The sequence below is a fragment of the Neodiprion virginianus genome, chromosome 4 (assembly GCF_021901495.1).
Source record: "Neodiprion virginianus isolate iyNeoVirg1 chromosome 4, iyNeoVirg1.1, whole genome shotgun sequence".
NCBI lineage: Eukaryota > Metazoa > Arthropoda > Insecta > Hymenoptera > Diprionidae > Neodiprion > Neodiprion virginianus.
Genome location: NC_060880.1, coordinates 33048003 through 33060860, shown reverse-complemented (window position 1 = coordinate 33060860; position 12858 = coordinate 33048003).

Here is a 12858-nt window from a genome sequence, read left to right as displayed (position 1 = left end):
TCGAGGTTGTTTCTTGTCAAGGAAAAGGCCGTGTTATCTTAACAAATTTACTGTCATCATAATCAACGAGATAGAATCTCTCGTTTAAAAACAGGATTTACAACAATGACCGGATTATTGACTAGAGAGAAAAATATATATAAAAAAAAGCAGGCATTTACTTTGGCCAAGTGACAAACTTGTTACTTTCGGAGTCACTTCAAGTCATCTCAGTGTCCAATCGCGCGTTCTAACGCTAGGTCATTGTATCCAAATGAGTTATCGCGATTCATCAAGAACCAATTGTCTGACGCCACCCCGATTTCAGCTACCCAATTTAAAAAGGCGAAGCATTCGTTGATAAACCATTATTCGCTGAGAGGGCAATTTTCGAGTGGAACCCGTTGAAATCATCCGGAATAAACATAATCGTCGGGACGAAGATTTTCGTACGGAAACGTTCCGTAAGTGAACAGCCCAATCGAGTGCTCTTCCCATTTTTGTTTCCCTTCTCTCCTAACCAGGAACAATTTTAGACTCAAGACGTGCAAACATAGATAGGGAGCATTCTTAACTCCGTAATTAGCTGCTCCAGACAAAAGCGTCTAATTTTCAATAGTAAATCGGTCACACGTGAACCAACATCGTCATCTCAGTCGAGAGATGCAACAGCTCAGGCATGAAGTATAATTCGAGGAGTCAAGTATAGGTACTCCAAGTAGCATAGAACAATATTGCGTTGCAGAATCCTTGGACGAGAGTCGAATAATACCCGCGAACTGTGAAGAAATCCTCAATTACCGTATCCCCATTTGAGAAACAATATATTGACCCGACGTAGGTCTGGAAAGTGTAGGGACGACGTTGAATCGCGTTGAGTTATATCACTGGTGTGATAGCATGGGAGTGGACTTACGCTAGTTCGGATAGCGTATTTTCTACCTGATTCGATCCTGCCCTAAAAAGTCGAGTAAATCCTCTTCAATCTGTTCGTCGTGGAATAGAACCTTCCGATGGTTGTGTACATGCAAGGTAGCCCTGCACTGATTGACAAAGAATCGACCTCGTCAGAAAAGTTTGAAAATTCAGTCAGGACGCGAAAGCGGATGAAAATATTTCGTCTCTTCGACTCTTTCGTTCTCTGAGCATAAATGAAATGTATAACCCCCTTGATACTGATCTCTATTTAACTTGATCTTTAATTCTATCTTTTACCGTGAAGACAGTAACGAAATTTGTTATTGCTTGAATATTTTCATCCAGGTCTCAGGGGCATCGTATATTTGAAGACCAAGTTCACTCGAAAACAGTACTGGTATTTATGGTGGCGGGTAAGGAAATGCAACTGCTGAACAGACGCGGCAAGTAACCTGCTAGAAACTTTACTCTTCCGTGTATAAGTAAGCTCGCAAAAGGATCCGAGCCAAGTTGTTAGGCAACGCCGTCGGCCGAGTACAGATTATTATCACAGACCCCCGTAGACTGAACCCTTTGGGGTTCTCTCGTTTCAACCAGCGATGCTTGATAATTGTCCGCAATCCGAGTTCAGTTCCTGATCGTTCTTGATTGGATGACTGGCTTCCACGGTCATCCCATTACCAAGACCCGAATTTCAATGAGCCACACCGTAAACAACTTGGCTTCGAAAACAGAATTAATTAGTTCTTGAGGACTTGTACGAATTCGAAGGTACGTAAATATGGGGTGCTGATTGGCGGAAAAAAAAACGCGTAAAACTGTCTTGCAAATGTGAGTTCGTAACAAACTGCGACGTTAGAAGCTGAGTGCTCACGTATGAAAGTTTCAAAAGTCTTTCGGTTCGTAATTGTATTACTTCAGGGAGACGGAACGAAATCACCTTTGCGAAAAAAATGATTTAATTTCGAAAGGATAAAGGCTTTGAGCATCGTCATGAAAGAGACCTGATTGGGTCGTTGAATGAGCCACAACGAATCTCTGGAATACCCGTTAAAAATATCCCTGGAGAGAATCTTGAGAAACGAGGAAAGGTGAAATCCCGAAAAGCAGGCCGACTGCAGTCTTGCCAACTTTCAAGACCTGGATTTGAAGGGAAACAATAACGAAGGCGTCATTGTTTTATTCATTCGACTGCAAAATTCATTCGATGTAATATTTCCCTTATTCCCTGCCGTCGCCCATGAATAAAAAAAATTCGTTACCATTCCATCCGGCAATGAGAGATCAACACTTGCTGATCCTGTATTTGCTAATGCTGCCGAGTTTTATTTTTACTTGCAGAGATGGTTACCTATCTGGGTGCTTACGATGTATCAGCGATCCATCTCAACTCCATTTTATGCGCATTAGACCAATTTGAGACGTGACAGACCTGCCCGAAACCCAGACAGACGACCAGAATGGACTTCGCACCGTTTAAACCGAACAGTCAAGCACTTGTTAAGTTTTCGGTGAAGAATATCTAATCAATACTCACAGTTGTAATATGGAAAATATGGGTAAAGTTAGGTATTCAAGGCTGTTGGTCACATTAACGAATATACAAGTCTGTAGCGAAACTGCAACAGTCGATAAGACACATGGATTTCCCACGGCAGAAGCATCATTAAGTACAATTGAGGATATATATTTTCATTCTCGAAGCAAATAGACGTGTCGCGTGACTCGTTAAAATGATACACTAGAACTTGGATGTGTAATAGGAATCTTGAGGCCAATGCCAAATTGCATGTCGAAAGTGTCTACTGCGCAAATTCTGCAAATGGGATCTCCGTATTTTGCCAACGGTGATTATACGCCACTGCAATCACTGGATATTAATAATCACCCTGACTGAATTAACAATCAGCAATCCTTTTACAAAGAGAAATTAAGAGAAGATTTAATCCCAACGTAGATAGTTAATCGCCATGATGTAAGTAACTCATGGACGGTAATTAATCCGTGAAGTAGATTGCGCCATTTCTAGTTTCAGCATTTCTTTCACCGTTAGTTACACGAGTTTACCCAGTTTTCAGGCTTGGGAGAGTATGGGAAAATCATTCAATCAAGCACCGTTGCACTTTCACATTTTTTATATTTGCTAGTGTATAGGCAATGGAAGATTGAGAATAGCCTTCAGCGAATTGCTTTATCCTGTGCGTCGCAACATCTGACTTTAGTGCGACGTTGCGTCAGATCGGCATAAGAGGTCGAGGGTGAGTTAAAGAGGATGGCAAGTTGGAACAAGGAGCGTACGCGTGATCCAAGTTTATAGGAAGCCCTGGTTTACTATCCTACATTATTTATATGTATGTTTTCTTTTCCGGGAACTGTCAGGTACAACCCCTACGTACAACTGTAAGAGTTATCTTTTAAAATTCGGCAAACATCGTGTTGTTTTACCTAATGGCATTATTACGCGTGAAGATTAGCATAAAAAATTCAATATCATAAACCGAGCGTCCGTTGCTCGTAATATTTTCAAGTTGGTGCTAATTTATGCACCCCGATGAGCCGTGCCGGCGCCGACGATACCATTCTCACCTCAAATCCGTTCCATCGATTGCCTGAACTTATTCCAACAAACTATCAATTATTGCCTTCAAAAAATGATTCATCCTTAAACCCAAAGGTCGAAATCACGACGACGCTAAAAATATATATATCGCACTTCAACTCGATTGGTTGAATATACTGAGTCCAACCCACAAGTGGATCTGTAGAACCGCTGTCACGTACTTGAAATCGTCCAATCTGTCAGGCACAAGTAGTCTGCACTTTAACTCTAGTATTATTGGCGTCGTTTTCTCTTGCTGCGTTGAGAATGAAATTTTACATGCCATTGTTAATAGTAGACTCGTTCATATTAATCTTAATATTGAAAGACATACAGTCGAAAAAACGAAAATCTAATGTCGTATTTTCTCAACGCTTAATTCTGTAATTTTCTAATTGGGTTTTTCGGAGTGACCGAGGTGCCAATTAGTCTACCACGGCTAAACATCAACGGCGTATCTACCAGTACATTCACGTCAAAGTTTCGGCTGCACATACTGTAATTGCACTGTATGTGATTACAACCAATAATTAAATGTCTTCACTCGACGCAGTGTGAGAGTTATTTGATTTAGCGCCTTACTGTTGTCTTCTTTCCCACACAGCAGAAGAAACTTAATTGACTCGATTGAACAATTCGTCATGATTATAAATGAACAGATATTTATATGGGCTGCTCGATCAATTTTTCATATTGGTTAAGTCTATGAACAATGTTGTTCGAAAAGCTTCACTCAAAGGCTAAAATTCAACTTATTCTCAAAGTATATAAGACTGTCTTGTACGAACGATGAACAAAATCTTGAACCTTAAAGGTTTGATTCCAAAGCCAAAGCCGCGCGTTTGTTGTAAATTTGATTAAGACCTCAATTAAGTGCTGGCCAATAGCAGACAATGAATAACAGCTAAGCCTGACTCGGGCAGATGATTAAAATGTGCCCAAGCGAAATCAACTTTACAAAGCCGGTTTTAATTATTGTTCAACTTTTTTTTCAAAGGGATAGCCGTAATGATGCTCTGATTTATCGACTCATACTAGACATTTTGCAAGAACTGCCCAAGTTAATACGAAGGAACTTTTTGCGCGTCACACTCTTAAATAAAAGCGATTATCTATCATTTTAACTCATAACCGGGTAAAAGCTTACGGTGTATTGTTATAGTTAGTAGTGTGCGCTAGGTTATTGCGGTTGCGGAAGCATGCTGGGAGCTTGTGTAGGTACCTATTCTGTAAGGCCAATAAAGTGGCGTGATAAAACAGCGCGTTATTAAAAATTTAATTCCACATCCAGCACCATCCAACACACTACTCGTAGAAGAACGCCTCCGTTTAAGCCGGTCTGCGTGTTAATACTTTCAAGCTGCTTTCCGATTCATCCCCTAAAAGACCGCCGACCAACAGTTTTTGTCCAACGAGCTACCCGACGCTATAAGCACGCCACATTATGCGCATCGATGATATATTTTCCGGAAATTTTATGGTGAGAGGTATCAATATCCGAACCCGGCGTAAAATTTATCACACGTCTACGCATGATTCTGACGGAGCTTTCTCTGAACGGTAGCGTGAAACAATTTGTATGCTAATTCCGGTTCTCTTCAGATGCTAATATGTCAACTTATGAAGCTATTCGAATCCGAAACTCAGCAAAATCCGTGCTTGCAAGCCGTGCTACGTGCGCTAGTTCCATCGGTAGAAATTCCACTGTAGGAGCCAACGTGCCATTAATCGCCTGTAGCAACGATAAGCGGATCATAAACGGCGATCGATGATCTTGAGTTTTTTATGATTCTAAATGTACGTTATCTTACTCACATAGTGTCAGTGAGATACGATAAAACGGAACGAATATACCTAGAGGTAATCAATTTATCGTCCCTTGTTCACCGAGCAACCGAATTTCGACCACCCTAAAAACATGCGGACATTCCAGCGTTAACAAGACCGCTGTATATGAGGCATTCCCCACCAAACCTCATTTACATATACGTAAATTAAATGCTCATAATTGTTGAATCCGCAATATCCGCACGCAGTTAACCTTGAGGGGCGTGGTGTCAACGGTGCTGCGATTGAGAACGGATAGAAGTTGGGGGAAAAAAGCGCAACGAAGCATCAGCTTAACAATTCCCAAATTGGGAGGGGGCCATTCGAGCTTGCAGCTGCTGCCGCCAATTTTTCGCTGCCTTGGAGTAGGATTTGAAATTTCAACGCAGCACGTTTACCACCATTAATTTTTAACAACAGACTTTTTATGAATCGTCAAAAATTCTCGCAGTTGTGAAAAATTATAAAATGCCGCGGCTACTCCGACGCCTTTCAGAATTGCAAGGTTTTGTCGTTAATCAAGGCTGCACCATGAAAGAAATACTGATCCAGTTTCAAGTCAGGAGTCTTGCAAATAAGGGCCTCCATGACAAGTTGGAGCTTAAAAATCTTATGGTTAGAAATGAAAAAGAATTACAATTTATATAATGGTTGGAGCAGAAGTCATTCCGTTAGAACGGGTGTTTTGAATTATACACTGTTAGCGAGGCGGTGTTAAATGTAACACCAAAAATATTTCACATAAGTTCACACCATTTTCCGTGTTAATTTAAACACCACTTGGTGTCAAAAAGCACAATTTACACAGATGGTGTTGAATTTTACACCAAACGATGTGGACTCCGATTTATACCACAAGTTCTCTAACAATGTACGTTATTTTCATGAGCTTGCATGAAATGAGCTTTTGCGTAAAAAGGATTACGACATTACCCTGAATAGGTTTCTCTGAAAATTACCCAGCCAGAGATCTAGTTTCTCAACACTTTTCGTAAATAAATCTTATTTTACATCGTTTGACATCAGTTTACACGAATTATTATGCTTGGAACGCGTCGAACTACCAGAGGGGTTTTAATTAGACAATACAAAACACGGACTAAGCAGCAGAAAGTAAGAGCAATAGTTATTGACCTAAAATAAAATAGAAGTAAGCTTCTTATAGCACATTTTACGCCGTAATCATCGAGAGGTCGAAATTAGATGAAAAAGAAATGCGCGAAAGTCCAACAACCTGATCGACACGGTTAACGATTAATCAAAACTTCTATCTCGAAATTGACTTTTCTATTATTTTCCATCCACTCTTCTGTCTGTTGTTATTTTTCCGTTAAAACTCGATCTGCCCGAGCTCTGTGTGAATCAGTGTAATTGAAAGTGTTAACGAATCGATTCTTCCTCACAACCGAACGGCTCAAGCGGCTTTAACTTTGATCTCCAACCCCTGAAATTAATGAAATACTGAGTTTCATCGATGTTGCGGAGTGAGCCGTATCATGCAATTAAAAATTTATAATCCTTAAATTTTTTGATCTGTTATTTACATCCAGCTATCAGCGCTACTCCTCGATTAATTGCTCGGCTTGAATCCTATTTTCGCCTAGAATTGTAATAAAATTTTAACGAGTCAACGAAAAAACCACTGATGCTATGGAGTATTTTCAAGTTTTTATCGCGTAATATGCAAAAGATGATTACTTGGCATTTACCATTTTTGTAAAAAGCATTTATTCAGTATCAAAGCTCTATCGTTCCGTTGTTTCAACAAGACAATACATAGGACGCAAGATAAAATTACACTTGTGATGAGAAGTCTCTTTCGTGACCCAGTTAATGATAATAAACTCGTTTAAACAAACGGACGGGAATCCTTTAGCAAACAAATAACCGTACAAGAAATGGTGACTGACATTCGACAATCGTTTTACTTTAGATTGATATTTGCAGGGTATACGCAGACCAAAAACAGGAAAAGCTAATACTAGGGTGTGATATCTTCCGAGCAAAAAACAAGTAACGAAACGAAATCGAATTATATGAAATTAAGCGTCTCACTATATTTGAAAAAATTGTTATTGGCTAGTTTTACGAGGTAATGACAGGTGGTAGAAAATAGAAATACCGATCAATGAGCTGTATTTTAATTTTAATCGCTGCCAGCGATAGAAGAATATCGCAAGCTCAAATGTATTTAGTTGGAAATTAATCGCTCATCGTAACCTGTAATGCCACTTATAACGTGGCTGCTTCAATATGTGCATATTTAAATTGAAGAAAAATTGAAAGCGAATCTGAAAGGTGCAAATCCCCGACATAATAATGTGATAAAACTCATAAAACTTAACTTAATTTCAACTTATTTTCATTTCATCGAACTCCAGCTCGAACATATACGATCTACAAATAGATAGACCAATATTACGTTATACGTTGGAATTGCTTTTCAAATTAATATCACTTGGATTTCGTCCGGATTCATGCTTTGTTCGATTTCCCAATAAAATACCTCTACCTTATTTCATTCGTCCCTTTGGAAAAAATTTAAGCCTAGCACTTTGTCCTGCGGGTTTACCGATGTGGTAGCAGGGTCGAATAAAACCTTTCACTCCGTTCATTCATACTACAAACGACTCTCGATCTGCTTTTTCTCTTCTGTTAGGATTAGGACGATCGAGTTATCCCCATACAAATCAAATTATATTTCAAATATCCGGCGATAAAACGATCGGGTAGCCTTCGATAATTATCACTTCGAAAAGAGGATGGGGCAACTTGTGCTTGCGCTTGTGTAATTGCGATGTTGAAAAACGAATAAACGCAATTCGCACGGAATGTATAAATTTGGCGATTTTTCAACAGTCATATCACATGATCAGCAAGATGTGCTCGCGACTGATTGACGAGTTCTGCCAAGTCATTACTAGATTCGATAAGTTTCTGAAACTCCAGCTTACAAGACATTTATAGCAGGCTGAAATACCTCACGGCACAGTTTCTGCCCTCGGTTCTCCGATATCCGCAAACTTTAGTAACTAACAAACACGGCGCCTTTGACCCTATAGCTATAACGGTGTGTTGTTAGAAATAGCTGGTAACTATGATTAGAGCTCGTTTACATAATTAATAGATGATCCTTGTATACAAGTTAAATAATCAATTTGACAAGTGACGCAGGGCGTAGCGCGATAGTAACGATACCCGACGGTCGCAAATTGACAGGCCTAATTTTGCGGATCGTTGATTTCGATGAGTTTATCTAGATAGAGAGTTACGTTGAGCTCTGACGAAAAATGTTTATAAAAGTGCTGGCACGTACAGTATAACAAAGAGACCGATTAACATCAGCAGTTTATCCCACGAATTTTTCTTCAGCTTTGATGTGCACTCGTATACTGGCTGTTTGAAAAAAAAAAAAAAAAAAAAAATACTCAATTCTTGAAATAGATTCATCCGGATAACACGTTGCTGAATAAAAGCTCTGATCGCCCTCACGTAGAATCGACGTTATCGCATTGTATTCTACGATTATTCTTCTTTCGGTACGATAAAAAATTTAATCACCGCACGAGAACGTAAGGTAAAAAACTTTTTTCCAACCAACCAACCGAACCAAATGAAAATCTTACCCACCTGTATTTATCTCGAGGTTCACAAGCAACGGTGTAAATATACATATAGATGCAGTGACGATATTTACCTACATACACGAGTAGAAAGCAGATTATACGCAGATTAAGATTTTGAACCGTCCTATAGCGCCCCTTGCCGGGGGGGATAAATTTGTTTACACGCATCACACCCGCCAAAGGATTACTTCTGTAGTTATTAAGTAAGGTTATCAATTCGGGGACGCCGCGTCGCGCAACCCTCTCGTGTTTAACGTAGGTACGAAATAGAGAGTGCTTTCATGCATACGCACCTATGTGCGTGTAATACAACACACGCGTGGCGCGACGGTGTAAATGTGTAATTACATCGGGGAAACCCGTACGAGGGAGGGTGACGTAGGGTCGCAAAGTCGATCACGGATAGCCGTAGGTTATCAGAAGGACGCCGAGGGGTCGGGGGGGGCAAATAAAGGTCACGTGACAGGCCCTCGAAAGTACCGAAAGTCGAGGAAAAGATCGTCGAACTTTGTGGAAAAGCTCCGATGCGCTCAGTTTTTTCCCATCGGTGAAAAAATTCGGCGCGTGTTTCCCTCCGCCTGCTTACTGCAACTGCACGAGATCCTCACTACAGCTAGGCAATAAAAACGTAATAAAATACTGATTAACTCGAATACATAGATGTCGGTAATAACTACTTGAGCTTTTATTGGACGATGAACCAGGTTGATTATTTCTTATTCAACGTTACGGCCGGAGTAGTGCTAAAATCTCGTAAAAATAAAGGTGAACCCCTTCCAAGCGAATATCCTTCGTCTTTAATTCTGTCTTTTTAATGGTCCACCTTCTACTTCCCACCCTTTCGTTCCACGTCTGAATACATGAAAATGAAAATTGTAGGTAAGAACCGCACGTGGATCTACGGTATAATAAGAATTGATCACACAGCGTGGCGCGCTGATTGATAATACCTACGTAACGCAACTGTGCGACCAATGGAGATGGAGATGACTGCGGGATTCCGCCGGAGCGGAGGTTAAATTTCATAGCATAGTCACGTTCTCTGATTAATTCATACAGAAGTTGGATGTATACGCGAGTCTGAAAATTCAACGGTCAGACTTTTATTTTCTTTCGTTTATATTACGTACAATACGGCGTGGATACTGCCTGCAGGCTGATACGTCGACGCGGAACGTTGTTTATTTATTTATTTATTTTTTTTGTTCATCGTTCTTCTTCGATTTTACGCCGCAGAGAGCCCGAGTTAGGCACGTCAGAGCCGAAACATATCCACGAGGAAAGTGACGTCGTATTTCTGGCCATCGATTCCAACACGTTTAGGCTGGTTTTCAGTTCTCGGCACATCTGTAGGTGTCACTTTTTATCCGTTTCAGTAAGTCCCGCAGTTTTCGCATTCGGTGAAAATAATATCCTGCGATGAGTTTACAGGAAATGTTAATTGTTCTCTCCGTTGTCCGTGTTATTGTATGCCTCTATTTTTAACGTTGAATCTGGGGGCTGAAAAACGTCCATCCACTGCAGATGCGAACCAAATTGGATCTTGGATACAGAACCAAAAAAATGCCTCTCTCTCGACTCTGTCTGCGGCCATAACGCAGTTGAGGTCATAACGGCGCTTTTTCCCCACCTATTCTTTGCAAATAATCGATAATCGGAGCGTTTGCTAGGTGATCACGAAGCGTTTTTGGCACAGATACGTTTTTCCCCGCCTTACGCGTCGTACACAGGCAGCGGTGAATCCTCCAGGACAATTTTCCATGAGGAATTGAGTTACCGGCTGTCGTGGAATTTCCAAATTTACCTCCGCACCTGGGGAGCGAAAAGCGACGAAAGAACAGCGAGAACTAGTAAAATCTCTAGGGTATATCTATCCCGAGGGTGGATTCGTCCAAGTGTCCCAAGCCCGCCGAGGAGGTCCCGGAGAGCGTAATGGGAATGTCATAGCGACGAAGAACTCCGGCCCTTGCCTTTATCCACGAGATAATAATCCGAGGAAGCAGTTCGTCGGAGAAGGTCATTGAATGTCGACTTGCAAAATTATTGTACTGCAGTTTTGCGACGTTTCGCCGGGGCTGTTTATTAACGAAAAACGAAACCAAATAATATAAAAAATTTATATACGTACATACATGTGTATGAATTTGATATTACACCACCGTTATTTCATCTGTCATACATGTGAGGCTAGATCAATGTCAAAGCTACATTCGAAACAAGTGTATTTCGGATCGATATTCACAATTACCGAGCGGGATTTGCCTTATTTTGTCTTACGTAGTGAAACAGAGTAAAGGATCAAGTTGAGTGAAAAGCGAGTTTAAATTTGAAAACTATTGTTGAAAATTGAGTGTGGGTTATTCGAATTTTAAATGACATCAGAATATAGATGGCCAAGATTTTAAATTTCAGTTCTTTTGTTGACAGTGTTATTTTTGCAGATGTGAAGCATTTCTTTCATGAACCTTTATATTTAACCATTTGAAATAAAAATAATCATTTCTCTGGCTCAATTTCGCCGCGCTGAAAGCTTGCCTGGTAAAAATTTCACGAAAACAACGCTCTGGCATTATGAACGGTGACACGCCGAAACGAGCATACACTTTCAGGTTACTTAAGAGGGTGCCCTGGTGGATTTTGACGTCGACGTATATATCTCCAAATATTGAAGTACACGTATCTGGAAGGCAAAAAAGGCTTAACAGCCCCATTCTATACACAATTCTGAACAAAAGAAATAATTATAATAATTCTGAAATAAAGAAATGGCATGAATTCTACGACTTCACTATTGCGATTTTGTAGAATCCGTGCAATTTCTTTATTTCTGCGTCAAATGAAAATGAGTTGGAGTATTTCTGTTCAGAATTCGGTATACACAGAATGGGGCTTTTAAGCCCTTTTTCGAGTTTTGAATACGTGGACTTTCGATATTTGCAGATATATACGTCAACGTCGAAATCGACCATGGCACCCCCTTAATTCACCGAGGCATATTATTTAGGTATACCTACATCCTGCGTCTTTTTACCAACCATATCGTCCGACTCGTTATTACGGACCGCAAAAGCAGCCGTATGATCACTGAAACGATCAAACTTTCCGGAATAGTAATCTATACCCCTTCGTATTATTACAGAAGTCACTTAAAATACCTTATCTATTGCGGGCATCTATTGTGGTTATAATTTATGTTGTCATATAATTGCGGTACTTTTATCATTAAAGTTCTCTGACAACGAGTCAAAGTATGATCAAAGTGTCCCGTTTCTAGTTTATGAAACAATAATAATTTACGAACTATGCTACGGTATTTCAATTCAGAGGGTGTGACGGAACACATTTTGTACTTGACACCCACTGAAAATAGATCGCAACGCAATTGACCTAATTTCCGTTCGCGTCGCGTGAATCCAACAGTACGCGAATGCTTAGCATCTCTTTTGCTGATCTTCTGTTCCTCGTGTATTGTGAAAAAATCGCGGTTCGTCTTTTTTACAGTAGGATTCGCCAAAGTTCGACAGAATATTATTCCTATGAGTGACTCTCCCATTGATAGATTTGTAATGCCAGTTATACAAATTTCACTTCGCAAATCGTTTAGCAGTTTTAGCGGAACATCATAAAAAAAATATTTCTCTTTGATTTAATATCCTGAGTATAAGTTTCCATGCCAAGAAAAAATGCATTTTTCATCTAATTTTTATTACAGGCCTGTGCATAACAATGGATGAACAATTATCGGAAACTCGACAAGCATCTCATTACCATTGATCCGTAATCAGGTACAATTCCTTCTGCAATTTCTCAACGAAACAACATGAAGTTTTGAGATTATGCAAACGCACATCAATGTCAGATTTTGTATTACAGATTTGACTGGAAATTATAAGCAAGCAGGTCACGTAA